The following is a 25,702-nucleotide window of genomic DNA, read 5'->3' on the forward strand; positions in this document are numbered from 1 at the left end:
CACGCATGTGCAGCGGCGCGCGGGAGTAATTGGAAAGTTATTAGCTGCGGGATAGACACGGCGCCCAGCAAATGAGTCATCAGGGCTAATTACGCACACGGCACACAGGCGGCCTCGGAGGCTGCGCTGCCACATCTGCGGCAGCAATTAGGGCGCTCCGGCTGTGCGCTCGGCCAGGGCGCCGTCTGGGCGCGGAGCTGCAGCTGGGGCCTCCCCCACCGCCAGCGGCTGGAGGGAGGAGACCCCAGGACCGAGCAGCCCCAGGGCCACGGAAGCCAGGACGGCAGAGGGGCCAGCACTTGAACAGGACGGCAGTCTGTCCGTTGGCTCAGGGCTGCCCGCCTGTCGTCCCAGGATGCAGGACCCCTGGGCATGAGCATGCCAAGTTCAAGGCCAGCCTGGGCAACTGAAGAGACCCGTCTCAATAAAAATGAAGGGGCAGGGGACAAGGCTCAGAGGTGCGTGCCCGGGTCAACCCCCAGCTGAAAAAGAAACGGGAAAGGAGGTGGTCTTCGTCTGGCCTCGGGTCTGGCGCTGTCCAAGCCACTGGGTGGTGGCCCAATGAGGAGGGCCTCTGGGGCGCAGAGCCACGTCTGGGAGCCCCACAAGGCCTGCCAGGCAGGTCAAGTAGGAGCTTCCACAGACCCACGCACGGCGGGGAAACTGGAGCGGAAGCAGAAAACAGGCAGAGCCGCCTGGCCCGCAGCAGGCATGGGGCTCCACTGGGTGTTCAGGAGGCAGCGGCCATAGCCAAGTGACCAAGAGGGGCCAACCGGCCCTGGCCGGGATCACTGCCTGACGCCCAGGCCTCTCGCGCACCCCTGGGTACCCCCCGCTCCCGGCCTCCCGCCCCGATGGGAAGGAGCCTCTTGCTGGTCTCGGCACAGAGCCCTGCCAACTAACTACCGCCCCACGAGCCTGGCCAGGCTGCTTTCTGGAGCACCGCACTCAACCTGCCAAAGTCCTGACCGGTTCCGGCCCCGCACATGACACCAAGGGCCACGCGACTTTGCCCAGCCTAGATTTCCATCCACATCTGAAAAGCCCCTGTCCGTCCACCCTCCCACCAGACGACCACCCACCCACTCGGCAGTCTGACCATCCACTTGTCTATCCACCCACCCACTCACGCATCCACAAACTCACCCACCCCTGTCCCTCCTCTCCATCCACCCACCTGTCCATCCACCCCCTGTCCATCCATCCATCCCTCCATCCCTCCACCCACCTGTCCCTCCTCTCCCTCCACCCACCTGTCCCTCCATCCCACCACCCACCTGTCCCTCCTCTCCATCCACCCACCTGTCCCTCCATCCCACCACCCATCTGTCCATCCCTCCTCTCCATCCACCCACCTGTCCATCCATCCCTCCATCCCTCCATCCCTCCACCCACCTGTCCATCCATCCCTCCATCCCTCCATCCCTCCACCCACCTGTCCATCCCTCCTCTCCATCCACCCACCTGTCCCTCCTCTCCATCCACCCACCTGCCCGCCTTCAATCATCCGTCCACCCAGAGAACGTTTACTGAACACGAACTACGGCCAGACCCTCTGCCTGGGACACAGGCAGATGACACTGTGAGCGCCCACCTAAGGACGAGCTGGCTGTTGGGGGCGGTGTCGAGGCATTTCCGTGAGTGCGCTGTGCTCGGGAGCAGGGGCGTGAGTGCAGAGGGTCCCCACAGCAGGCTGCACCGAGAAAAGGCCTCTGCCAAGACAGAGGAAGGCAGGGTACAAGCTCAGGCCGGGCGGGACGTCTGCACGCTTCTCCTCACGGGTTGAGTGGAGGCGCCCAGCCCCACAGCCCAAGCCGTCTCTGATCACCTCCTCGACTGTGCCACCAAAATAGCCTCGGCCCACACGGGAGTGGACAGCTGTGGCTGCGGCTGTTCCGACAACACTCTAGCCATGGACGCTGAAATCTGAGTTTCATACCACTTTCACATGTGGCAAAGTAGGGTTCTTCCTTTTTTTCCAACCATTTAAAAATGTAAAAACCATTCTTAACTCACGGGCTATACAAAACCAGGTGGTCCTGGCCGGCAGGCCACAGCAGGCTGGTCCCCATCCCGGGAGCAGCCGGGAGGCCTGGGGGCTGAGCGTGCCCGGTGGGTGTACCACACCCAGTGCCAAACACCCCTGGCCCAGGGGAAGGTCCCATGTGCAAAACCAGCCAAGCGGTGTGCAGATGGGGGACAGTCTGAGTGCCCAGGCCCTGCGGGCCGCAGGTGGCTGGGACAACCCTGCAGTGATTGGCCGGGCACCTCGCCCTGGGCAGAAGCTGATGGAGCTCTGACAGTCACGGGCTGAGTGATCACCAGACTATTAATTTTCCTCCCAGCCCTCGCCGGGTATCACAGTGAAAGATGGCAGCTTAACCGCAGGGAAAGTCTTCAGGGTGACAAAAATAAAAATAGCTCTAATTGAAGTTGATAGAAATTATACCCTTTAGAAGCAGGCGTCGGATGCGAGGCTCTGACGTGAATTAACACAGCGGGCTCGCCGCAGGCGGTAGGGACGCAGGCTCCGGGCCGCCCCGGGCCCTGCACGCACCACCACGCTGCCCCTCGGGCTGCGGCAGGCAGGACACACGGCCAGACCTCTGGGTTCCAGTGCCCAGGGTGGAGGTGTGTCCTGGGCACCTTCGGGGCCAGGGCTCGGCCACTGGTGCGCAGGCAGCGTCCACGGGCAGGTGGGCGGCCCAGCTGCAGCCTCCAGGCCGAGGGAGGTTCAGAGGTCAGGAGGGGGAGCAGAAGGAGGCCACAGAGCCTGGCCTTCTCCTGCCCTCGTCCTTGGCAGCAGGAGTCGGTGCCAGGCACAGAGAGGTGATGAAGTCATTGCCAGGGGCACAGCTGCTGGGTGCTCTGCCCTGTCCTGGGTGCTCTGCCCCGTGTTGGGTGCTCTGCCCGTCCTGGGTGCTCTGCCCGTCCTGGGTGCTCTGCCCGTGCTGGGTGCTCTTCCCGTGCTGGGTGCTCTGCCCCGTGCTGGGTGCTCTGCCCCATGCTGGGTGCTCTGCCCGTCCTGGGTGCTCTGCCCCATGCTGGGTGCTCTGCCCGTCCTGGGTGCTCTGCCCCATGCTGGGTGCTCTGCCCGTCCTGGGTGCTCTGCCCGTGCTGGGTGCTCTGCCCGTCCTGGGTGCTCTGCCCGTGCTGGGTGCTCTGCCCCGTCCTGGGTGCTCTGCCCCGTGCTGGGTGCTCTGCCCGTCCTGGGTGCTCTGCCCGTGCTGGGTGCTCTGCCCCGTCCTGGGTGCTCTGCCCCGTGCTGGGTGCTCTGCCCGTCCTGGGTGCTCTGCCCGTGCTGGGTGCTCTGCCCCGTCCTGGGTGCTCTGCCCGTCCTGGGTGCTCTGCCCGTGCTAGGTGCTCTGCCCCATGCTGGGTGCTCTGCCCGTCCTGGGTGCTCTGCCCATGCTGGGTGCTCTGCCCGTCCTGGGTGCTCTGCCCGTGCTGGGTGCTCTGCCCCGTGCTGGGTGCTCTTCCCGTGCTGGGTGCTCTGCCCCGTTCTGGGTGCTCTGCCCGTCCTGGGTGCTCTGCCCCGTGCTGGGTGCTCTTCCCGTGCTGGGTGCTCTGCCCCATGCTGGGTGCTCTGCCCGTGCTGGGTGCTCTGCCCCGTCTCGGGTACTTTCCACACGTTTTAATTACTTCCCGGCACAGCAGTGTGAGGAGAGGCCCTCGCCACCACGGGCACTCAGACAAGGAGCCTGGGGGCCTGGAGAGGCTGCGCCTTGCTGGTGGGAATGGTGGGCTGCAGCCCCGCCCAGGCCGTCTCCTGCCTGCCCCACGGGTGCCTGGCCCTTCCGCCCGGAACTCCTCCCTCCTTCCTGGCCCGAATCCGAGCCGGGGCCCAGGCTGCGCGGGTCTGATGCCTGCTGGCCTCTGAAGGACTTGAGCAGGCTTGTCCTCTGCCCAGGAGGCTGGCCTGGTCAGCTGTGGCCTGGTCAGCTCCGGACAGTGCTGGGGCCTCCAGGGCACAAGCAGGCCTGCTAATTACTTTCCAGTGTCCACTGGGCCCTGCCCTGAGCCAGGTTCCGTCCAGGGGCTGGCACTGCAGGGCAGAGGAAGACAGATTAGGGCTCCCGGGTCCACAGGCAGAGCGCCTCCGAGCGGAGCCCGTACACCCTGATCAGCTAAGGTGGTTTTCTGCGGTGCTGGGATGGCCCCAGGGACTCGCGTGCTGGGTGAGCACTACCACCGAGCTACACCAGCCCGACAGCAGAGGTCCCACCAATCTACACTTTTAAGAGACAGGGACTCACTGTTGCCCCACTGGCCTGGAACTCATAGGCTCACGCGAGCCTCCCGCCTCAGCCTCCAGGGCAGCTGGGCCTGCAGTGTCACCACTCTGTCTGACGGCTACGCGCACGACGCCCACCCTGTCTGACGGCCACGCGCACGGCGCCCACCCTGTCTGACGGCCACGCGCACGGCGCCCACCCTGTCTGACGGCCACGCGCATGGCGACCACCCTGTCTGACGGCTACGCGCACGGCGCCTACCCTGACGGCCATGCGCACGGCGCCCACCCTGTCTGACGGCCACGCGCACGGCGCCCACCCTGACGGCCATGCGCACGGCGACCACCCTGTCTGCCGGCCATGCGCACGGCGCCCACCCTGTCTGACGGCCGTGTGCACGGTGTTGTGGACGGAACCAGGTCTCAGGCACACGGGCTCCACCACTGAGCCACATCCTCACCAAGACTAAGGTCTTAGAAATACAAAGAGGCGCGCCCGAGGGCCATCTCCCGCTGCCCGCCCTCCAGCCGTGGGGGAAGGAGGTCCAGCAGTGGAAGACCAACCCCGGGGGGAGTGAGTGCTGGGAGGGTGGAAAGGGGAAACAGAGAAGCAGGGATAAAAGGCGGAAGCTTGTGGAAGGGCATGGAGGCAGCCAGGTCCTGGCAGGCCTGGTCAGCACTGCGGCTGGCGGTTCCGAGAAATCCCAGGAGCAGCAAGCAGGCCCCAGGCCAGGCAAAGGACAGCACAGACTTGCCCGAGAGAAGCAGCGTCCTCACGGGGACAGAGCGGCCAGCAGAGCGTGTCTGGGTGGATTTGACACTCTGGAGCCCGTTGCAACCGGCACAGAGGCTGCCTCAGGGCACCTGCCCAGCCGCGCCCCTGCCAGAGAAGAAGGGCTCGCAGGGCCCGCGGGTGGCACATAGTACTGACTGCCCGCGGAGGCCACCAGGCAGAGGCCCAGTGCTGTCCACTGAGCAGCCACCAGTGCCAAAACCCCGGATGCTGCGTGGAGCATGGGCCTAACTGCGGGCTCTGTGCCCGTGAGCGCCACACAGTGAAGCAGCTCCAGGTGCTGAAGCTGGTCTTCAAGCACCCATCATCACTACAGGGCTGTGTGGCCACGGGCAGGTTACCGAACCTCTCTGGATTGCAGCTTCTCACCTGTAAAATGGCCACAGCGACAGTGCCTACCTCACAGGGAAAGACGGTCTTGAGGAGCTGCTCCAGGGAGCTGGCAAGCCCTGAAGGTGGCCACTTATCGTCACTTACGTTGTTCAGCCGCCGCCTGGTGGAGCTCTTCCCACACCCTGAGCGCCTGCAGGTTCTAAGGTGCAGCCACGTGTGGAGACCAGGCAGAGAGCCGCCCGCCCCAGAGCCCGCTGCACCTGGACGCTGTCCTCAGTTCACCCGGCACCCTCCAGGCAGAACCGCCCCTCAGGGCAGCCCAGAAAGCTGGGGACACTCGGGCCCGCTGTCCTCGGGCGGTGAAGCCCCGGGGAGGAGCAAGATGCGGTGTGGGCAGGAGGGAAGCCTCACGGGGCAGGAGAGGCCAGGCACGGGGAGCCGAGGGGCCACGCTCCAGAGCTTTAGCCCTGCTTTGGTCCCATCACCAGCCCCCACAGGAGGCGGAGCGGGCAGAGGCTGCGGGGGGTGCCGGGCGCTGGGCGGGCAGGAGGGGCTGCCAGCTGCCCATCTCTCGGTGGGACGGCAGAGAGCCTGGGCAGGTCCCCTGCGGCCCAAGCCTCCGGGCAGGGAGGAGCTGAAGGGCACACTCCTCAGAGCCAGGAGGGAACAGGGCCCGCGCCAGGCAAGCGCTCTGCCCCGCGCTGCACTCCCGGCCTGAGATCTCGCTGCCTTTTCTCAGAGGAAGCAGAAGAGACCACGGCCAGCAGCACACGTGGTAAACATGCTGGAGAAACCGAGTCCGGGCATTAGGGGCCACCGGCCCTGCCTTGGAGCTGGCCAGCAGGACCCCGTCCAGGCCCTCGGCGCGAGGAGGGGCGCTCGGGGGAGCGGCCCTGCGTCTGGACCGGACCCTCTTCCTGCTCGGTGCCAGGCCTGTGCGGCTCCAGCTGCTCTCCCGATGGGGAGCTGCAGGCCCAGGGTTTCGGGTGATGAGCTGCGGCCGCCCACAGGCTGCCCACAGGACTCGGCCTTACGTGCTCCGCGGTGGTGACGGTGAGAAGAGAAGGGACCAGCTGCCCAAATGCCTCCCATGCCAGGGGCAGATCTGGGTGTGCCCAGAGGGGTGTGCCTGGGTGCAAGCACAGGCGGGTCCAGGGGCTGCGGGGGTCGAGTCTGCGCGCTGTGGCCACCCTGCCCATGCTGGACTCCCGGGGGCATCCCCCAAACCCTTCAAGTCCCGCTGCCACACACTGCTGCTCCAGCGGACCTTCGCCAGGGACAGGCAAAGGCGCCCACCCCATGGTCGACCCGAACGCTGACCCCGGTGGGCAGGTGGAGGCTGGCGAGGGCCACGGGCTCAGCGCTGCCAGGTGGGCCCCGGGACCCTGGGGCCTTGGACCCTGTGGGGGATGGGCAGCAGGTCTCCCCAGGGGTGGCTCGGCCGGACCTGTGCTGTCAGAGCAGAGGCTGGGCCCGCCTGGCCCAGCGCACGCTCCCACCTGGCTGTCCTCCATGTCCAGCCCCGTCCCGGGAGGGTGGGAGTCGGTCCCCAAGCTGGCCAGCCAGCATGCTGGGGCTCCTCCTGGGACACCAGGGGACACAGGGCACCCCACGGAAATGTCCACTGGACATGAGGTCTCAAGGGTGTATACTGTCCCCAGGGTGCCTGGTTGCTTGGTGGCCTCTGGTCCCCCGCGTGGCCCAGCTGCTGGGAGGCCTCGACGAGGCCCCTGCTCCCTTGGTGTCAGGGCTCCTCTCACCCTGCCTTCGCTGTGGACTACCACTGTCGTCCCACCGCGGCCCTCGCTGCGTGGGGCCCGGCGGCCCGGCTGGGGCCAGGAGAGCAGCGGATGCCATGCAGGCGGTGGCTCCGCCCCCGAGGCCCCAGCCCCGCGGGGAGCCCCCCACCTCTCCCACCCGGAGCGGCAGGCGCATGCTCCGCCAGGCAGCCGCTGCCAGGTGCCAGCTTGGCGGTTCCTCGCTGATCACTCATTCTCACTGGATCAGAGGCCCTCTTGATTCAAAGCGGATTGAACTTCGCTCCCTTGCTAAGAGGCCGGGCCCTCTGCCCCCAGCAGCTGGGGCCTCCCCAGTGTCACCGGGCGGGAGCTGCAGAGGCCGGGTCAGTGAGCTGGCAAGGGCCAGTCTGCCGGGGCCGCCCGCGCCTGCCCTGGGCTGGGGTGGGGGCCCGCTCGGCCCGTGCAGGCTGGGGAGGCCACGGTTGCCCCTCACCTCAGGGTCCACCCTTGTGTAGTGGCGCCAAATGGGCGCGGTGGAAACTCAGCCTTGGAGGATGAGCGGGATTCTGAGCGGAGGGGATGGGACAACCGTCCCCCTGGGGACTGTCACAGAGGGAGCCTCCAGTCCAGGCACGGAAAGGACAGCAAGGATGGGTAAGAGCAGGAGCCGCTTCCCAAGGCCCCGGGTGACAGGCAGTGACGCACGCAACCCCCGGGCAGCCCCGCCAGGGCTACGCCAGCCCCCCACACAGCCTCTAGCACCGTGAGATGTGGGTCAGGGAGACCCACACTTTCCAGGGTCACCCAGGTGGCGATGCAGGACCTAAGCTGGACCCCGCCACAGGTGCCCAGGGCTGCACAGAGCCCAGTAAAATCAGGAGGCAGGAGGCTCAGGAAACATCGTGGGCATCGTTGGGGGTCCTGGGGACTCAGGGAACAGCTTGGCCTCTGAAGTGACATCAGCCCAGGTAGGGGTGGCACAGAGGAGCAGGGCTTGGGAATGTAGGGCCGGGTCTGCTCTGGAGGGGAGATGGTACAGAACCAGGCCCGCTGACCGCCCACGGTGCAGGGCAGGTTCCTGGGGCACCACCTGACCCCAGTGCCCACAGAGCAGGGGCTGAGGAGCCGCAGGACAGCGGGTGCGTGGCAGCCGGAGCCCACAGGCCGGGAGCTCTGCACTAGCCCAAGGGCCACGGGAGGAAGCCGTGACAGTGAGGTCCCAGAGGGGCGAGGTCCGCAGAGACCCCCAGCACTCCCGAGAGCCGGCCAGCCCGAAGGCCGGACTTGGCGAGCTATCAGGAGGTTGGCATCTCATGGTCCCCTCTGGACAGAGAGACACTGAGGCCCAGGCCTCGCCGCGGGTAAGTGGCAGGCCAGCCTCTGGTGCGGGCTGGTTTCACTTGCTCTAGGCACCAGAAGCCCCTCTAAGGTGGTGAGGAGTGCAGAGCCGGGGAGACGCCACCCCGCAGGGGGCCTGGAGAGAGGGAGGGAGGGAAGGCGGGACGGGAAGCCTGGGTCATGGCTGGCAAGAGGCCAGCTGCCCAGTCACCCATCTGAGTGAGGGAGGACGAGATTTTATCATTAAAGCTCATGGTCTCTGGATTTCAGTGAGGGAGACTTCCAGACCACCCGGGTGGGCCTGGCTTAATCCGGTGGGGGCCTTCGAGCAGGGCTGAGGCTTCCCTGCGGCAGAAGAAACACCCCAGGGACAAGACTCCACGAGGCCCTCCCTGCACTGGCACCTGGACTTGCCTGGCCAGCACCCAGGTATGAGCTGGTCCCGGCGGTGACCTCGGTCTCGCCCGACTCTGCTGGACCCTGCCCCACACAGGGCTTCCAGAGGGGAGGGTAGCCTGTGGGAGGGGAAGGGGAAAGTGGACCAGGACTTGGTCAGGGCGGGGCCTGTCTAGCGGCCACCCCGACCGGAGCCGAGGAGGGGCGGAGCCTGCTAGGAAGCCCCAGGCCCTGGCACCAGAAGGGCTGGTAGGCCGGGCGCAGTGGCCCTGCTGGGAAGGGAAGGAGCAGTGGGGTGCAGGGAGGCGCCAGGGCTCCCAGGGCCGCTGAGCGCAGCGGAGAGACCCCTGGTGAACCTCGGGGAGAGAGGAGCCCACGGGAGGCCGGTGAGGGCGGGGGAGGCAGAGCGTGGGCCGCGGAGAAGCAGGGCGCCATCCCTTCCCCTGCTCGGCGGCCGCGCAGATGGAGCCTGGGGAGAAGGAAATGTACTCAACAGTCAGAGCAAGACCGCAGGCCCAGCTTCTCTGCTGCGCCTGCTGGGCGGGGAGGGAGGCGGGAGGGGGAGGCGGGAGGCAGGAGGCGGCTGTGGGCTCCATAAATCCCATTAGTCACGAGCTGCAGCTTCCAGCCCGACAGAGCTGGCCCGGGGCCTGCTGTGTGACCCTGGCAAGTCACTCGCCTCCTCTGAGCCTCTGTGCTCCACCAGATGTCTCCAGCTAAGGTTTGTAGGGTATCAGGACCGAGCGGCCTCAAATACAGAATGGAGCCAGGTGAGAGGCGCATGCCTGTCGTCCCAGCGGCTCAGGAGCCTGAGGCAGGAGGATGGCAAGTTCGAGGCCAGTCTCAGCAATTTAGCAAGGCCCTAAGCCACTTAGTGAGACCATGTCTCAAACCAAAACATAAGAAGGTTTAAAAAGGTGGGTGAGGTGGCTCCGCAGGAGGGTGCTCAGCAGGAGGCCCCGGGCAGCCCAGGCCCCTGGGGTTCCTTAAGTGCCCGGAGCAAGGGGAGGGAGGAAGCTGGGCTCGGTGGACCAGATATCAAGGGTGTGGGTGGGAGCAGCCCATCTCCAGCCTCCTGTCCACCTCTAGTTGTGAGGCCGGCTGGGCGCTGGCCCCGGTTGGCAGGAGGTGACTGAGAGTCTGGGCCCCTCCCAAGTCCCACCCTGGGGCTGCCAGTCCAGACAGGCGCCCACAGGTCCTGGGGGACCCCCAGAGTCCAGTGGAGCCACTGAGGCAGGGAGACTGGTGTGCACTGCAGGCAGAAGCCCAAGGCCCAGAGGCTGTGGGAGGCAGGACCCCGTCCTCAGGCCCCAGGGCCCACGCGCCTTCCTGCCTTCCTGCCTTCCTCCTCTCAGTACTGCGGACTGAACGGGGTTCTTCGCCCTCCACCCTTTTCATTTTGAGACAGGGTCTCACCAAGTGGCCCAGGTAGGCCTCAAACTTACAGTCCTCCTGCCTTGGCCTCCCGAGTCGCGGGATTACAGGCATGTGCCAGCACACTGGCCTGAATACTCTTTAAATATCTGGGGCCCAGCACCTCATGTTTTTTTGTGACTGCTGCTAAGAATCCTCACTGGCACAGGAAAGATGGGAAGAATTTCTCCATTTTCCCATTAAGACCCTGAACTCAGAGAAGTTAGTAGTCTTGCCTAAGGCCACACAGCAGTGTTCACACTTGGTCTAACTCCCCAACTGGGTGGCATTGGATTAAATCTTGCCCCAAGGCTGGGCTCTGAGGTGTGAGCCATCAACAGTTCAACGTGCCTGGGGTTCTGCAGTCAGACTAGAATAATTCCCACCCCAAGACCCAGAAATGGCCCAGACTGCTCCTGCATCAGTAGGAAGCGTGGGAGATCTGGCCCTGGCCTCTCGTCTGGCTTGCCAGAGAGGGCGGACATGCCCGGGGAAGGAGCAGGACCTGGGATCCAGGCAGCTGTCCTTCGAACACTTACCCGGGAAACGCTCTGGACAAACCTCTGTCCCCACTTCCCAGCGGCTGAGGTGCCTGCAGCCCCTCGCTCACGCCGGGCCAGCTCTGGGGCTGGGGTCCTCGCTCTGGGGAGAGCCCCACAGGTCCTGTGCAATCACAGGACAACCTGCTGCCCTCCCCGTCTCAGGACCCGGAGCTCCAAAGGCCCACAAAGCCCCTTTCCCTGGAAGGGACAGTCGCCGGCTCTGGGGTCAGGACGTGGACTCTGGGCACCACCCCGCCTGCCGGGCAGGGAGGCTCATCCTCTGTGTGGCCTCCTGCGTCCTGGCTGCCACCAGCAGGTGGGCCCCACCTGGGAGGCTGCACCACACCTGGCAGGTGGGCGCTTGCCAGGGCTGGAGGACGGAGCAGGGGGCTCGGGCTGCCGGCCACGGAGGGGACTCCGGCCGCCCGCCAGGTCCCTCTGCACCCCCCCACCGCCTCCCCGCCTGTGCCTTCCTCGCCGGCAGCACCCGGAGTGACGGTTTTAATGAGTTCCTGGCCTCTAATTAGCAGGTGCAGCTTTGAAAGGAAGCGCTGGTGTTTACCTTGCGCAGAGCCTTTAATAACCAGCAGGGCAGCGCCGGCTCCTGCCTAATCCCTTCTGAACGCAGCGTTTAATGAGCCTCGGCACGGGAACCTCTCCTGGCCTCTCCAGGCGCCCGCGGCGCCCCCGGGGCTCGTTAGGAGCTGCCTCCCTGCCAGGGAGAGGCCTGGGGCGCGGGCGTGGGGGGCGTGTCCCTGCAGGCCCCCGTGGCGGCAGGGCTCAGGGGCTGCGCCAGGCTTTGCCTAAGTGGCTGGCCCTCAGGTGGCCCCCATGGGGACCGGGGCCCCGTAGGCCACGGGCCGTGAACTCCATGCAGCAGCCTCAGGCAGGGGGTCGGGCCCCGCGGCACAGCAGAGGACACCCAGGTGCACCAGCCCTGGGCTCGTGGGCCCTGACCTCATGCCCAGGCCGCTGGGGAGGGTGGGGCAGAGTGCAAATGTCAAACCGGGTGAGCTGGCCAAGCTCCGGGCCACCAGGGATGGGTCAAGTGGCTCCTGCCAGCCCACCCCCAAGGCCCTGACCCTGCCCTGCGGAGGGTCAGCCTGCAGCTCAGGCACGGTGCCCCCTGCTCAGCCAGGGGACGGGCTGGCTGGGCAGCTGGGAGGTCTGGTGGTCTCCCCGGGCCCCTCCATCCGGCCTGCAGCGGGAGGCTGGGATGGAATGGAGCTGTCCCCAGGTGCAGCCTGGCGGGCCCACGCCCCTCCCTGGCTCCCGTCCCTGGTGCACAGGGCCCAGGAAGGGACCTGCACTGTGACAGGAATATTCCAGAACAGGTTTCTGGGTTTTTTTCCTTTTAAATAAATGGAGCTGCCTCGGGCTGCCTGGGAAGCAGAGGCCCCTCCCACCCACTTGGAAGCTGCGGAACAGCCGCGGCTGAGCTTGAAAGGGCTGGAGTGCTTGGGCGGAGGGAGAGGGCCTCCCCGCTTCCTTTGTCCGGAAGCGGCCTCCCGCCGGCCCCCGCTGGGCCTTTATCTGGCTCAGCTGGCTCTTCCTGCAGCCAGACACCTTGGGAGGTGGCTCGGAGGCCCCCAGTTCCCCAGTTCACCGCCCCAGCGGCGCCCCCAGGCCCGGCAGTCCCAGGCCGCTGCTGTCCCACCACCACCCTACCTGGCAGGACACTGGTCAGGCCTGGGTCAAGCAGGCTTGAGCACACGGTGCTGTGAGTCACCACGCCAAGAGGAGGCTGAAGGTCTGAGTGGCCTTGTGGGAGGTCAGCCCCGCCACTGTCCACTGGACTCAGGAGTCGGGGGGCTGGGCCAGGCAACCGTGGGGCAGGCGCCCTCCTCTCCAGGACAGTGACAGCACGCAGGAAAGACAAGGCCCTCCGTGACCTGCAGGCCACAGGTTTCCTCTCGGGGCCTCAGTCCCCCAGCACAGGCTTGTGGCAGGGATGAGTGACCCTCTGACACCAGAGAACACAAGCCACGCGTGCCAGCCTATGCTGTCCAACAACGGCCACCACACGCTCTCCCAGAACTTCTGGTTTGGGTCCTTTGCCTTGACCCTGGGTGGGAGGAGGGCGCTGTGCCTGCCCGGGCTGGCCCTGGGCAGCTCAGAGGCCGGGCTGACAGCGACACCTCCGTCAGTCCTCGTCCCGGCTGTTCCACTGTCGGGAAGCAGGGCCCAGGGCCAGCTCGCGGCCTCGTGGCAGGTGGACAGGCCATGCGGGCAGGGTTCCTACAGCCCAGCCAGCTGCCCAGCAAGCACCCCCATGGCGGGTGAGCCAGAGCCCCGGCCACTGCATGCTGCTGTGCCTGGGTGGCTCGTCCCAATCACAAGTGACGAGTCTTCAGCTGATGGGGACCCACAGCACTGAGCCCCGAGGAGGCTCTACCCTGGACGTGCAGGAAAACTGGAAGCAAGACCGTTCTGAGTGCCAGCGCTGCTCCAAGCGCTAAAGTCAATCCCCACGGGAGAGCCAGGCAACGGAGGAACAGAGGAGTCAAGTAGCACAAGAGGTCACACAGCCAGGAAGTGGTGGAACTGGGATTCACACCAAGGTGGCGACTCCAGTCTCCAGCGTCAGGCCTCTCTGTCCTGCCCCCCAACCCCTGTGGTGTGACCAACAGGCCAGCAGAGCCCTATTCCAAGGCGCTGTGACTTCTGACACAGGAGGCCAAGGACAAACTGCCGGCCATGCTTCTACCCGCGTGTTTTCAAAACGGACTTCCAGTGTCCTCTCTGGGATCACAGGACTTGACCTTCGGTTTGAAAACCACGATCGTGAGCCACGAGGACTTGGAAGGACAGTGAAGAGCCCCAGGGTCACCGGGGGTCTGGGAAGCAGCAGGCGCAGTCCAGGCCACAGCAGGTCCTCTGGTGCCGGACGGCAGTCAGGGGAAGGCGCCCGGTCCGACCTCACGTGGCGGGGCTCCCGCACAGCCGAGTTCCCACAGTCCGCACGCAGCACCGTCCCCAGCGGAGGCCGCCACGCCTGGACCCCACGCGGCCTTCCCCTGGACTCGCCTGCTCTGGGTGGGTGGGCGCACACGACAGGGTGTCTTGGTGCCACTGCAGAGGACTTGGGCCGGGACCCCAGGCCACTGGTGCCTCTCCCAGTCCGCAGACCCCACACCCTCTGCCACCGCTTCCCCAGGCTGCCCCCGTCCCTCCCAGAGTGCCCCTCCCGGGATGCGTCCAGCTCGACTTGACCTGACCACCCATGCCCCTGACCTCTCACCTTTTTTCTTGGCTCAGGGCAGTGCGGGGTCAGGGTCCAGCCTCAGAAGGCTCAGAAACACCCAGCCCCGGGCACCGAAGGCCACGGCACAGAAACGGCTCTGTGGGGCCACGTGACCTACCTGGGCTGGAGCCCGGCCTGGCCTTCCAGGTGAGCCCGCCGGCCCCCAGCGCTCCCCAAGGTCCGTCTAGGCGTGAACCCACAGGCCGGGAGCCACTCAGTGGCGCCCCGTTCTGCTTCTTTCCATGGCTATTTCGGGAGTTGGTGGCACATAGAGCCACGTGGGCGCTGGGCTCAGGCTGGATGCGGCCAGGCCCCGTGCACCCCAAAGCGTCCAGGCCTCGGGGTCCTCAAACAGAAGAGCAGACGACGAGGCCTGTCCTACAGAGCCGCCAGAGGGTCACCAAGCAGGTCCCTGACCGTGCGGCAGTGCCAGGGCCCGCCAGCCCCATGGTGCCAGCCACTGGCACATGGGCAAGGAAACAGGCCCCAGCCCACCTGCGGCCAAGCCACGTCTGATCTGCCCGCACATTTACTGTTCTTCGCGACAGGGTTTGGAAGGGCAGACCGCGTGGCCAGACGCCGTGCTTCCAGGGCCCCGGAGCCCGCAGCCTCTGGGTGGGCCGCTCCTCCCTCCCTGGCTGATCCCTCGGCCACTGTCAAACCCAGACCAGCCCCCGGGGATGGCAGGGGACACGCTTCCTGGAGTGTGAGCCACGTGATGCTGAACGGCCTCTGGCGAATGGTGGTATCCAGTCTGGAGACCGGGCTGTCCCGGGAAGCCCAGGCGCCTGCCCGTCCCAGCCTTGGGACCTGCAGGTGGCTAGACACAGGGCCCCAGCACCCTCCCACGCAGGCTGCCGGTCCTGAGCAACGGTGCTGCCTGGAGGGGAAGGAGCCATGGTCAGACCTGGTGGTGGACGTGGTCCTGGTGGCCAGAGAGCTGGGAACCAGGTCCCTCGATGCCACCCCTGGCTCGCGACCCGGGGGCACAATCCGCGCCTCTTGGACTCGGCTTCCTCAGCTGCAGGGGCAGAGGGTGAGAGTGTGGAGCTGACCCACGTCCACCCCTCCCTCCCTGCCCTGTGGCCCCAAGGTCCCTGCTGCTAGGTCATTTTTAGGACCCTCTGACATCCCAGGAGCCTGCCACTCCAGACACACGAGTCCTGAGCACCTACTATGTGCCAGGGCCTGTTGTAGCAGCTGGGGACAAGGAGTGACAAGGACCTGTTCCAGATGCTCGCAGGCAGCAGAGGCTGAGTATCAACACCAGTCTGGGTTAAGACAGGAGGAACCGAGAGGAAGCGGGTGTTACCCAGGGCGTCACCTGAGCAGATTCCTCAAAGCCATGAGGGCGGCTCTGAGTGTGGTCCAGGCAGGATAGCAGGAGCAAAGGCCCTGGGGCAGAGGCAGCAGTGAGGCCCATGCACTGGAGCAGGCAGGCAAGGGAAGAAAGGAAGAGGAAGAGTCAGTGGAGGGTGTGATCACAAGTGTACTGGCTTGAACAGTGTCCCCAAGTCAAGCCCCTCGGACCTCAGAAGGTGGCCTCATTTGGAGAGAGGCATTTGCCAGGGTCATTCATGGAGACAGGTCTGGAGGGTGGCCCCAGGTTCACACCAGTGTCTCCCTAAGAAGAGAAGCAGCGAGGCAGAGGGAAGCCGGGGAGCCGGGCGAGACTGAGCCGCGGGCCGGAGCCGGGGGACAAGGAGAGAACGGGTTCTGCCGTCCGTCGCCCCGTCCGGGACACCTGATTACAGCAGCCAAGAGGGCTGCACGGGGGAAAGGCTCGGTGTCCAGGAGGCCGTGGCGCACGGCGGATGTCACAAGGTGACCGGTCGCCCCCGGTGCTGGGGAAGAACCCAGGGTGCTCGAGGCTGAGCCACATCACAGGCTTCCTGTTTTGGGATGGGGCCTCGCTGAGTCACCGAGGCGGCCTGGAACCTGCCATCCTCCCGCCTCAGCCTCCCGAGCCAAGTGTGATTGGGTTCTGAAGAGCTGTCACGTCCGCTGCTCATCCTGCCTGCCTGGTTCTGTGGCCTGCTGAACTGGACAGGTGTGACCGGAGCTGGACAGGTGTGACTCAGGAGCCGAGGGGCGGTGTCCTGGGTGGGAAAGACACCTGTGGAGGGGTGGCTCAGTGACGGCTCTGTGACGGCGCCTGCCACGCACGCAGGAGACGCCAGACACTCTCCTGACTGCGGTCCCCACAGCCCTCCAGGGACGCGTCTATAAGCCACGGACGTCTCTGGTGCCCGTCCCTCGTGGGAGGGTGACCGGGCCCTGCCACCTCGGGAGGCGGCTGGCCTGGGGGCAGTGCTGAGGTCCTGCAGGCCCCGCTGGCCCTTGCCTGCCTCGCCTCAGGTTCACCAGGCTGACTTCCTCCTGGAGCCTGTCATCGTCCACCCCAGGACTGTCCCTCCCCGCTGTCTGATGACTAGTGGTGGAAGTGGGCGCCTCTGGTGGGCGCAGACGCAGGGCAGCAGAGACGAGGAGCGGGGCCTCCCAGAGGCAGGCCCTGTGCCCGGCCCCAGTCACGCCGTGTCACCTGCCCCTCCGCCCAAGCTGCAGGCCACCCGCTTCCAAAGGAGGACCTGACACTGGAGCCGCGCCCCTAGGGCGCTGGCCCCTGGGCTCCCCCTGGCTCCTTGGAACGCGGCTGGACTGATGAAGGGCCTGCTGTCCATGGCACCGAGGGACACAGAGGGGACACCGTGGCAGTTCAGAGATGAGAGCACGCGACGCGGGCGGCGTCGACGGCTAGGCAGGCAAGCGTCCACCCAGCGCCCGGGACCAGGGCGCCAGCTCCTCACCGCAGGCTGGCCTGGGCTCCGCATGGCTGTGCCACCGTGGCCATCTCCTACCCGTCCCAGGGCCCCCCGGCCAGCCAGCCCCCACGGACCCTGCCTCCCGGCGTTACCAAGAGACCCCGCGGTCACACACGATGGGTCCTGCAAGGTCAGTCCACCCAGGCCCTTTGCTGACCCCGTGGTCACTGCTTGTGAGGTGCTGGACCCCCAGGGCCTGGGGAGGGTGCTGGTGTCCCCTGCCCTTAGGGCTGACACCTCTGGGTCAGCCTGAGTCCCTGGCCCACAGGAGGGCCTCCGCGTCCACCGCCCGCCCAGACCAGCCAGGCTCCGTGATGGCCGCCCTCCCAGGCTGGAGGCCAAACGCCCTCTTTCCCAGCTCCCCAGAAGGAGGCCTGGCCCTGCCCGTCTCCCTGGGAGCCCCCAGAGGCTGATGCCCAGACCCCAGCCTCTGAGGGGAGGCCTGTCTCCTGTGGGCTCTCCCGGGCGCAGGCCAGGGACGTTGCCTCGAGATCCCCGCCTGCAGGGATCCTGCCACGCGGGAACGTCGTGGGCCCACCTGCCGCTGAATCCGCCAGGACAGCTTCCACGTGGGCCGCGGATCTGCACTGCGGGACCCCAGGCGCTGTGCAGGTCAGCCCCACGCCGGCCTCCCTAGGGGCAGGACCCTGGGGCCATGGCCTGTGGGGGCCTGGAGGCGGCTCAGGGCCGGAGCTGGTGGGGCACAGGGGAGAGGAGAGCGAGGGCAGCAGGGGACACTGCCCGCCACAGGACCTGACCAGTCAGAGGTGCCCACGGCTCACTGCCCAGTGGGCACCTGCCCCGCCCACACCCAGGCAGGTGCTCTCACCTCTGAACTGCCCGAGCGTCCCTGCTGTGCCCCTTCACCCACCAAGGGACGAAGGCCCAGCCTCGGGTCCCAGGTGCCTTGCCTGCCCTGAGCACGGGGTGGTCGGGGACGAGGCAGAGGGTGACTCCCCACAGGTCCCCAGGGAAGAGCTGGAGGCCCGCGGGGCCCATGGCCAGAGGGGGCCCACTCCTGCCTCCCTCTGATGACCGCTGACTCCACTCGGCTGCTTCGGCGTCTGGGCCCTGCTGCTCCCACACCCGCTGGGGGGAACCATGCCCACGGGGCACGCAGGCCACGTGCACCTGCCACGCCTGCCCACCCCGCCCACAGCTGCCCCCTGGGCACACAGGCAAATGGCCGCCCGCAAACCTGGGGGGCGCAGGTGGGAAGGGGACCTCAGGGATCTGCGGCCCCGCAGTCGGCTCCAAACTCATCCCAGCCAAGGGAGGCCTCCCCGAGGACGTCCAAGGTCCTTGCGGGTGGCCTGGTCTATGGAGGGCCACAGCACTGACCTCCTGCTGCCCCCTACTGGCCGCAAGCTGTCCTGGCTCCTCTGAGAGTCTCCACCCCCATGCTCACCCCAAGGGAGCAGGGACCCGTGGACCAGGACGTGGAAGGGGTGGACCTGCCCGTCCCCTGCCGTGGCCGTAGGTCACCCAGGGCTGGGGAGCCCCCTGCCTGTGCCATAAGCCAGCAGTCGCCCAGATGGTGGAGGCAGACATGAAAGGAGCCTCTGCTCCGCAGCCTGCAGTGGTGCTGGTGGGCGTGCTGGGCTCCTTGTCCTGAGAGCGGTCACTGGGGAATCTAGAAGGCACAGGCGACTGGCTCACTGCTTCCATCTGCCTGGCTCGGGAAACGAGGGAGCTGACCGGAGCTCCCAGCGAAGCCCTCCGCCTCTGGAGCAGGGAGCCAGGCCAGGCAGCCTCCTGTGGCGAGGCCAGAGCTCAGCGCCGCACACTGACCGGCTGCCCGGGTGGAGCCCTGGAGCGGCTGGCCCGCCCTCTGGCCCTGGCTCCCTCCCACTCGGGCTCTGCACCTGCTCCTGCTCCTACTGCCCGCCGCCTCTGTTCCAGCCAGCCTCCCCGCCCCCAGCAGGCCTTCCTCACTGCCCGGGGTCACCCTGCAACTCTGCCTGGACAGGCCTGCGTCCTCCCATCCCTGCCTGCATGGGATCCAGCCTTCAGCCCCCCAAGGGGTAGTCAGACAACACAGGGCCCCCCGTTCAATTTGCATCGCAAATAAACTGCACTTCCTTTACCATAAGTATATCCCAGGCAGTCGTCGGGATATACTTACTCTAAAAGAGCGGAATAAAACTCGGCACGTCCTGAACGCGGCACAGAGTCACTCCCACTAAAAGAGTCTTTGTGACTTACTGTCCTGAATCTGGTGGCCCCATCCCAACGGGGCCCACGTTCCCCTCTCATCTCGCAGGGATGGGCCTGCCAGGCTGGGGGGTTTCCCGCACCCGCGGGGCGCTGGGGTGTGTGCCAGGGAACGCTGGCCTGGCGAGGGGCCGGCCCTTCGCACACACCCTCCTTTCCGACGGCGTGGGCCTGGCGGCTTCCCTGAACGCTTCGGGGATCCCCTCCAATGACGGAAGACGTGGGAGGTCCCCGCAGACCCCAGGACGGTCACCACCAGGTCTCAGTCCTGGCCGGAGCTGAGGGCTGCTGGGCCCCAGCCTGCCAGCTGCTGACCCTCAACTGGCCCCTTCGCCTCTTCCTTGGTCAGGAGCTGGGCCTACGGAGGGCCTGCGATGCTCCGAGAGGAAGATGCGGGAGCAGCTGAAGGTCACTGGGCACCTCAGCTGCCGGTGTCCAGAGCAGGCAGGGCTGGCGTCCCTGGCTATTTCCAAACCCAGCCCAAGGCCTCCGCGAGCCTCTGCTCTGGCCTGCTGTGGGTGCGGAGATTTTCTACAGTGGCCCTGATCTGAAACCCTGTGACCGGGAGGGCAAACACCAGGCTGGACACTTCCCTTTGGAGCAGACGGCAGAGGCAGGGACAGCGTCAGGTCGCTGCTTGACAAGACAGGGGACATGCGGCCAGGAAGGCCAGTCCCTGGGAGGGCACCGTCTACCAGAACCCCAGAAAGCAACCGACCGCGGTGGCCCTGCCCTCGGGGAACCCCGACAGGGGAGTGAGGCTGGGACGCGGGGAGGGGACGCCAGCCAGGTTCACAGAGGGACAGGGAGAGCGAAGAGGGAGCCCCGGCGTCCACACCGTGCCCGTGCTCACGTGGCGTGGGGAGGGTGTGGACTCACACCTCAGGGCACTTAGCCCACCAGCCTGGCTGCCCCGCCGGGCCTGACCCTCCATCTGCCCCTGCTGTCCGCAGACGCAGGGGTCATGGCACCCCGTCCACCCACAGCAGGCGAAGAGCTGCCCAGAGGGCTCCTGGGAGGAGGTGCCCAGGGCGGTCGCTCTGGAGGGCTGGGCCCTGCGCCCCACCCGGCCTCCCTCCCCAGGCCCCAGAACCACTGCCAGGCGGAGGGGCCTGCAGAGCCCCCCTCCAGGCCAGGCCAGGCCTCCCCTCACACACGCGGGACCAGGACAGGACCATGGCCTCGGGGCTCCCCCAGGTGGCCAGGGGTGAGGCTTAAGAAGGCCAGAGTGGCTGTTGCCAGCTCAGCCTGGGCTGGAGGGGGTCGAGGCCAGGCCTTGCCTGGAGGGTGACCCAGTGGCTCCCAGACAGCTTGTCCTGACTGCCCAGCCCCCAGGGCCTCCTGGCCTCGGCCTCCGTGCCCACTGGGCCTGGCGCCAGAACCCTTCTCCCCACCTGCCCTGCCGGGTGCCTCTCCAGCTGCCCCAGGGTGACCAGCAGGGCAGGAAGACCTCTTGGCAGAGGGCAGGGAGGCGCAGGAGGGGGAGCTGGGGTGGGGGTGGAACTGCTCTGCCTCTTCCTCCAGCCGATGAAAGGGGCCCCTTGTCCAGCGGAGAGAGACCGAGGTGGCCCGGCCCCAGCCCCACCGGGCAAGCCATGCTGGGACTTCTACCGGGTGGTCTTCGGGCAGGGGCAGCCCTCCCCAGACCTGGAGTCACGTGAGGCAAGGGTCAGGCAAGGTGTCTGGGCCCTGGAGGACTCGGAGAGGCTGGACAGGCCAGAGCACCAACCCGGCCTCTGCAGGCGGGGAAGGACCGACCCCAGGAACTGAGCACAGGAGCCCTTGGGGCCACCTCAGGCGGGGCCACTGCCTGGACAGGAAGGGCACAGCTGGGGTGGGGCCCGAGTCCACGTGCTTCCCAGGAGCACCAGCTTCGGCCACGCTGCAAAGGCCCCACGGGGCCAGCCTGCCCCTCGAGAGCCCCAGCAGGCCACGCAGGGCAGTGGGGCTCGGCCGGCTGGGTTCACACGCTGGCCTCGCAGGCGGCAGCTGCCCTGGCCTCTGCAAGGGCAGCTGACGGCCGTTCCTTCTCTCCCAGGGAGGCCACTGCAGCCCGCTGGCCCTGATGCCCGCTCCATCCTCTGACCACAGCCTGGGCACTGGGGGTCCACTTGGGAAGGGTGGACCCCTCTGCAGCCCAGCTGTCCGCTGTGACCACGACAGCGCCGGGTCTCGGCTCATCTGATGGGGAACCTGAGAACCAGGGGCTTCGAGTTCGGAACCTCCAGCTGCCTCTCGGCCATCAGGAGGCCCGTCCACTGCAGACAGAATAACGCTTCTCCACAGAACCCCGGCCTCACCTGAAGGCCAGGCATGCTGCAGGCAGGGAGGGCAGTGCCCTGTGCGCGTGCCTGGGTGGACCCCCAGCCCCGGTGGCCATAGTGCCCGTGGCCAGTCCTCCGGCTGCTTGGTGGGGGCTAGAAACGACACTAGCCACTGCCCTTCCAGCGGGCTGACCCGCCCAGCATCTCTCCTCAGCCTGGGACAGCTGATCAGTGACTCCCGAGTGCCTGAGCGGGGGCAGGGGTCAGAGGAACAAGTGGGGAGGGTGGACGGCAGGTGAGGGCCTGTGGGAGGGAGGACAGGAACAGGGGTAGGAAGACGGCCTAATGCAGCAGCTGCCCCTTCCGGCTTTAGCTGGACCACCAGGTCCCCGTGGGTGGCATGGCTGCAGGCCACCAGTCCCACCCTCCAGATGTGGGCAGGGAGGCCAGCGGTCATGGCCCGAGTCCATGGTGCTGCTGGGCCCTGTGGGCGTCCCCTCGTGCCCCCCTCGGGGTCCCCCAGTGCACCCGCAGGGCAGCTGGCGGGGGCATCTGGCGGGAGGCCAGGCTCGGTGTCCCCAGGCCCTGCTGAGCACGAGGGGGTGGCAGGCGGGTCAGGGGTGAGGCCGTGCTAAGTGGCTTCTGCCTGCGCCAGGCCGGGCGGCGCGGCCGGGAACAAAGGCGCGCTGTTCCCGGGCAGGTCATGTGGAAAGCGCAGCCTGACCCTGTCACTTCTCCTTTCTGTTTTCGTGTAAGAAGAGATGTTTGTTCCTGAGCCCGCGGGGGAGGGGCGCCGCCACCCGCCAGCTGTGACCACATCAGCTGCGGGCAGATGACACTTCTGGGCGTGTCCACCGCCGAGCCCCCCCGCCCGCCAGGGCTGCCCCTGCGCCTTTGTGGCACAAGCCTCCTGAGCGCCAGCGTGCAGACAGCAGCCGAGACGGCTCATTAGCCCTCACAGCGTAGCAGAGAGGGGCCGGGGCAGCTCCAGGCGGCTCCCGGGAGGGGCCTCGCGCTGCCCGAGGCGAGTCCAGGAGCGCTGGCTCCGGGGACGCGCCTGGGGTCTCCCACCGGCGCCCCCCGCTGCGCGTCTGGCTGATCTCCGAGTGGCTGATCCGAGTGGGGCCTGCTGTCCGCACAGGAACCCGCCATCCAGCGCTAATCCAGGCCAGCCCTGGACCCCACGCGCTGAGCCAGGCCAGTGCCAGCACCCGCCCTCTGAGCTCCCAGGGCTGCGTGGGAGGTAGGGAGGCCCTGTGGGACCTGCAGAGGCTGGCAGGGCCCCGTGTCTCCAGCAGTGCTCCCCACAAGCCCCTGGGCTGAGTGCGTGGGGCGCAGACTCAGCCCAGGGTGTCCGCAGGTCTGGGAGCCTGTGTCCCTCTCCACCCACACACGACCGCGGGAACCGGGCTTGCTCCTCAAGACCTCTGAGCAGCGGGCAGGGTCCACGGAAGGTGCGCAAGGCGGCTCCGAAGCCCGCGTGCCTGGGGCTTCCTCCAGCAGCCAGTGGCCTGCCTTGTGACCTAAGATGGACGCTGCTCCAGCGGGCAGTGTCCAGGCCTGGAGGCTGGCGACTGTTCTGATACCTGGTGTGGGGGCTTAGGAAGTGAGGTCAGGTCTCTGACCAGCTGCCGGCCTCCAGAGCAGGGGCCCTTGCGCACAACCAAGAAGAGGGCAGCTCCGTGTCCTCAGGGAAACTGAAAGGCAGACGCTACTGGGGCCTCCTGACATCCGTGGCCAGAGCCCTCCCTGCCCTGGGCCACAGGGACTCCCTGCTGGGGACTGTCCCTGCTGCTGGCACAGCACCCAGGGGTGGGGAGTCAAGTCCCCCATCCAAGCACCGCTCTCAAGGGCTGGGCTGCAGCTAGAGCATGTGCCCCGCACGGGCAAAGGCCCTGGGTTCCGGCCTCAGCACCAGAAAAAGGGCCGTCTCAGCTGCCACACAGTGGCTCGCAGATCTCTGCAAGTCCCCAGCGGGCGAGTGGAGGCTGACCTCACCCACGGAGAGCCCTGGCCTTGGCCTTGGCCGCCTCAGTCTGGGGTGTCCTGCCCGCGTGGTGTCTTCATCTACCTGGGGCCTGGGCCACACGGGATGGTCTATTCCAAGGACGTGGTTGACAGCGGGACCTTGGGTCACGGGGTGCCAGCCTGACCTCAGTCATGTGGACATGGCCCCAGGAAAGACTGTGGACACGGAGGCTCAGGGAAGCTTCCCATCACACAGCGTAGTCAGGAGGGGCAGGTGCTGTCCACAGCTCTGCGGGGAGGGGCAGTGGGCAGCGCCGTGTTCAGAGCTCCTGGATGTGCCCGTGCCTGCCCTCGGCTAGTCTAGGCTTGTCCTCTTGCTGTGACGAACTGGGACTGGGTGTGAGCACATCGAGCCTAGAGTTCCGGATGTCCTTCCAGCACACGACCACAGCAGGGGTGGCCTTGGGGACCCCAGGGCCCTGCAGTCAGGCCAGAAGGGAGGCGGGTCCTGTGAGCTGCCTCTTGACTGCAGTCGGCAGAGCCAGAGAGAAGAGGGGAGAAGCCGGAGACACGGCGGCCGCGCGGCACCCTGCGGGCCCTCTGAGACCTTGGGGAGCCGCAGGCCACAGGCGGCAGCCCGCGGCAGGCCAGCCTCAACCTGCGGTGGACCCGTCGGGGACATCTCAGCACCCTCGCCTGTAGTGAGGACCCTGGAGCTCAGCGCTGGTTTCCACGCACACCGGGACCGGAATCCTCCACAGGGCGCTGTCCTGACACGGAGCTGGCCACGACAGGGCAGCACGCGTGTCCCCGAGCCCAAGAGAAAGGCCGGGGACGCCGGACCCCAGGGCCGGTGCTGCACACCCCGTGTGGGGTGCAAACCACTTGGGCCCTCCAGAAGGCCCCTCCTTTCTAGGAAGTGCTCGTTCTAAGAGCCATGTCCAGCCCACGGCTCCCCGGGTCTTCGGTCTGCCTCGGGAAGCTGTGCCCGGGCCGGAGGGAGGCCCTTACAGCCTTGGGCGACTCAAAACCGCCCTCTGCAGCTCCAGCCAGGACCACGCCAGCCCTCGGCCTCGGCCTCAATAACCCTCATCTGTCTACACAGCTGGCCCAACTCGGGGCGACCGCCACGCCACCACGGTCACTCGGGCTCCACTGCCCCGCCTGCCCTCCGGGGATGCGACTTTCAGCTCTCACACCCTGGCCACTCCCTGCTATCCTCCCGAGCGGGGCTCCCGGGAAGGAGGCTGGCCGGGACTTGGCCTGAGCTGGAGGCTCCGCCGGGACCCAGGGCAGATCAGCCTGGGGTCTGCCCCAGCGGCCGCCCTCCACCGAGCGATGCTGCAAACAGGTGGGACGTGGAAACACCCCCACCGGAGGCCCGAGGTCGCAAGGGCAGCTCAGCGGTCTGGGCAGGGCCAGGGTGTCAGCATGGTGCTAAAGCCCCAGGGGACGCCCGGGGGCCCATGCCAGGCCCAACCCTTCAGCTGGGGCAAGAGCAGGACCCGAGGCCACCAGGGAGTGCTCCGTGGGGACAAGGCCCTCCAGGCCCCTGAGGCCAGGAAGGTCCATGCTGCTCCTCAAGTGCCAGGCTGCAGCTTCAGGAGGAAAGGAGGGGGCTTCGGGTGAAGAGCCCCAGGGCCAGCTGCAGACGGGACACACCCAAGCTGGGAACTCCACCACACAGGGCATCCACCACGCAGGGCGTCCACCAAGCCAGGGAGTCCACCAAGCCGGGGTGTCCACCAAGCAGGGCATCCACCAAGACAGGGTGTCCACCAACCTGGGGCATCCACCAAGCAGGGCATCCACCACACAGGGCATCCACCAAGCTGGGGCATCCACCAAGCCAGGGAGTCCACCAAGCCGGGGTGTCCACCAAGCAGGGCATCCACCACGCAGGGCGTCCACCAAGCCAGGGAGTCCACCAAGCCGGGGTGACCACCAAGCAGGGCATCCACCAAGCAGGGCATCCACCTCGCAGGGCATCCACCACGCAGGGCGTCCACCAAGCCAGGGAGTCCACCAAGACAGGGTGTCCACCAAGCTGGGGCATCCACCAAGCCAGGGAGTCCACCAAGCCGGGGTGTCCACCAAGCAGGGCATCCACCAAGACAAGGTGTCCACCAAGCTGGGGCGTCCACCAAGCTGGGGCATCCACCAACCCTGGGCTCAGCAGGGGAGTGAAAAGCTGCCGTCCAGCGGGCCCTGGGGACCCTGGAAAGAGAACGGCCCTCACGGGACCCGCACGTGACGGGCCGGGTTCTCTTCCCTGGTGGGAGCAAGACAGCCACGGGCCACCTGCAACCAAAGTCCTCTGCCTCCTGGAGGGACACGCCACACCCAGCGGCCAGCGGCCCTGCTCTAGGCAGGACCCTGTCCATGAGCCCAGCACAGCCAGG

General features: G+C 67.0%; 1 protein-coding gene and 2 long non-coding RNA genes across 9 annotated transcripts in view; 1 reads left to right on the plus strand and 2 right to left on the minus strand.

The window, feature by feature from the left end:
* Positions 1 to 25,702, minus strand: part of Gse1 (Gse1 coiled-coil protein) — a 312,845-nt gene that overhangs the window by 219,095 nt on the left and 68,048 nt on the right. The gene's annotated exons all lie outside the window — the stretch shown is intronic.
* On the plus strand, positions 7,615 to 8,928 carry LOC124966028 (uncharacterized). The gene is made up of 4 exons (XR_007105307.1): positions 7,615 to 7,753; positions 7,944 to 8,067; positions 8,209 to 8,460; positions 8,708 to 8,928. It is a non-coding gene; the product is annotated as an uncharacterized LOC124966028 (long non-coding RNA).
* Positions 14,589 to 16,107, minus strand: LOC124966029 (uncharacterized). The gene is made up of 3 exons (XR_007105308.1): positions 15,563 to 16,107; positions 15,357 to 15,458; positions 14,589 to 15,053 (listed from the first exon to the last, which is right to left on the minus strand). It is a non-coding gene; the product is annotated as an uncharacterized LOC124966029 (long non-coding RNA).

This window comes from Sciurus carolinensis, chromosome 16 (assembly GCF_902686445.1).
Source record: "Sciurus carolinensis chromosome 16, mSciCar1.2, whole genome shotgun sequence".
In the NCBI taxonomy this organism is placed as follows: domain Eukaryota; kingdom Metazoa; phylum Chordata; class Mammalia; order Rodentia; family Sciuridae; genus Sciurus; species Sciurus carolinensis.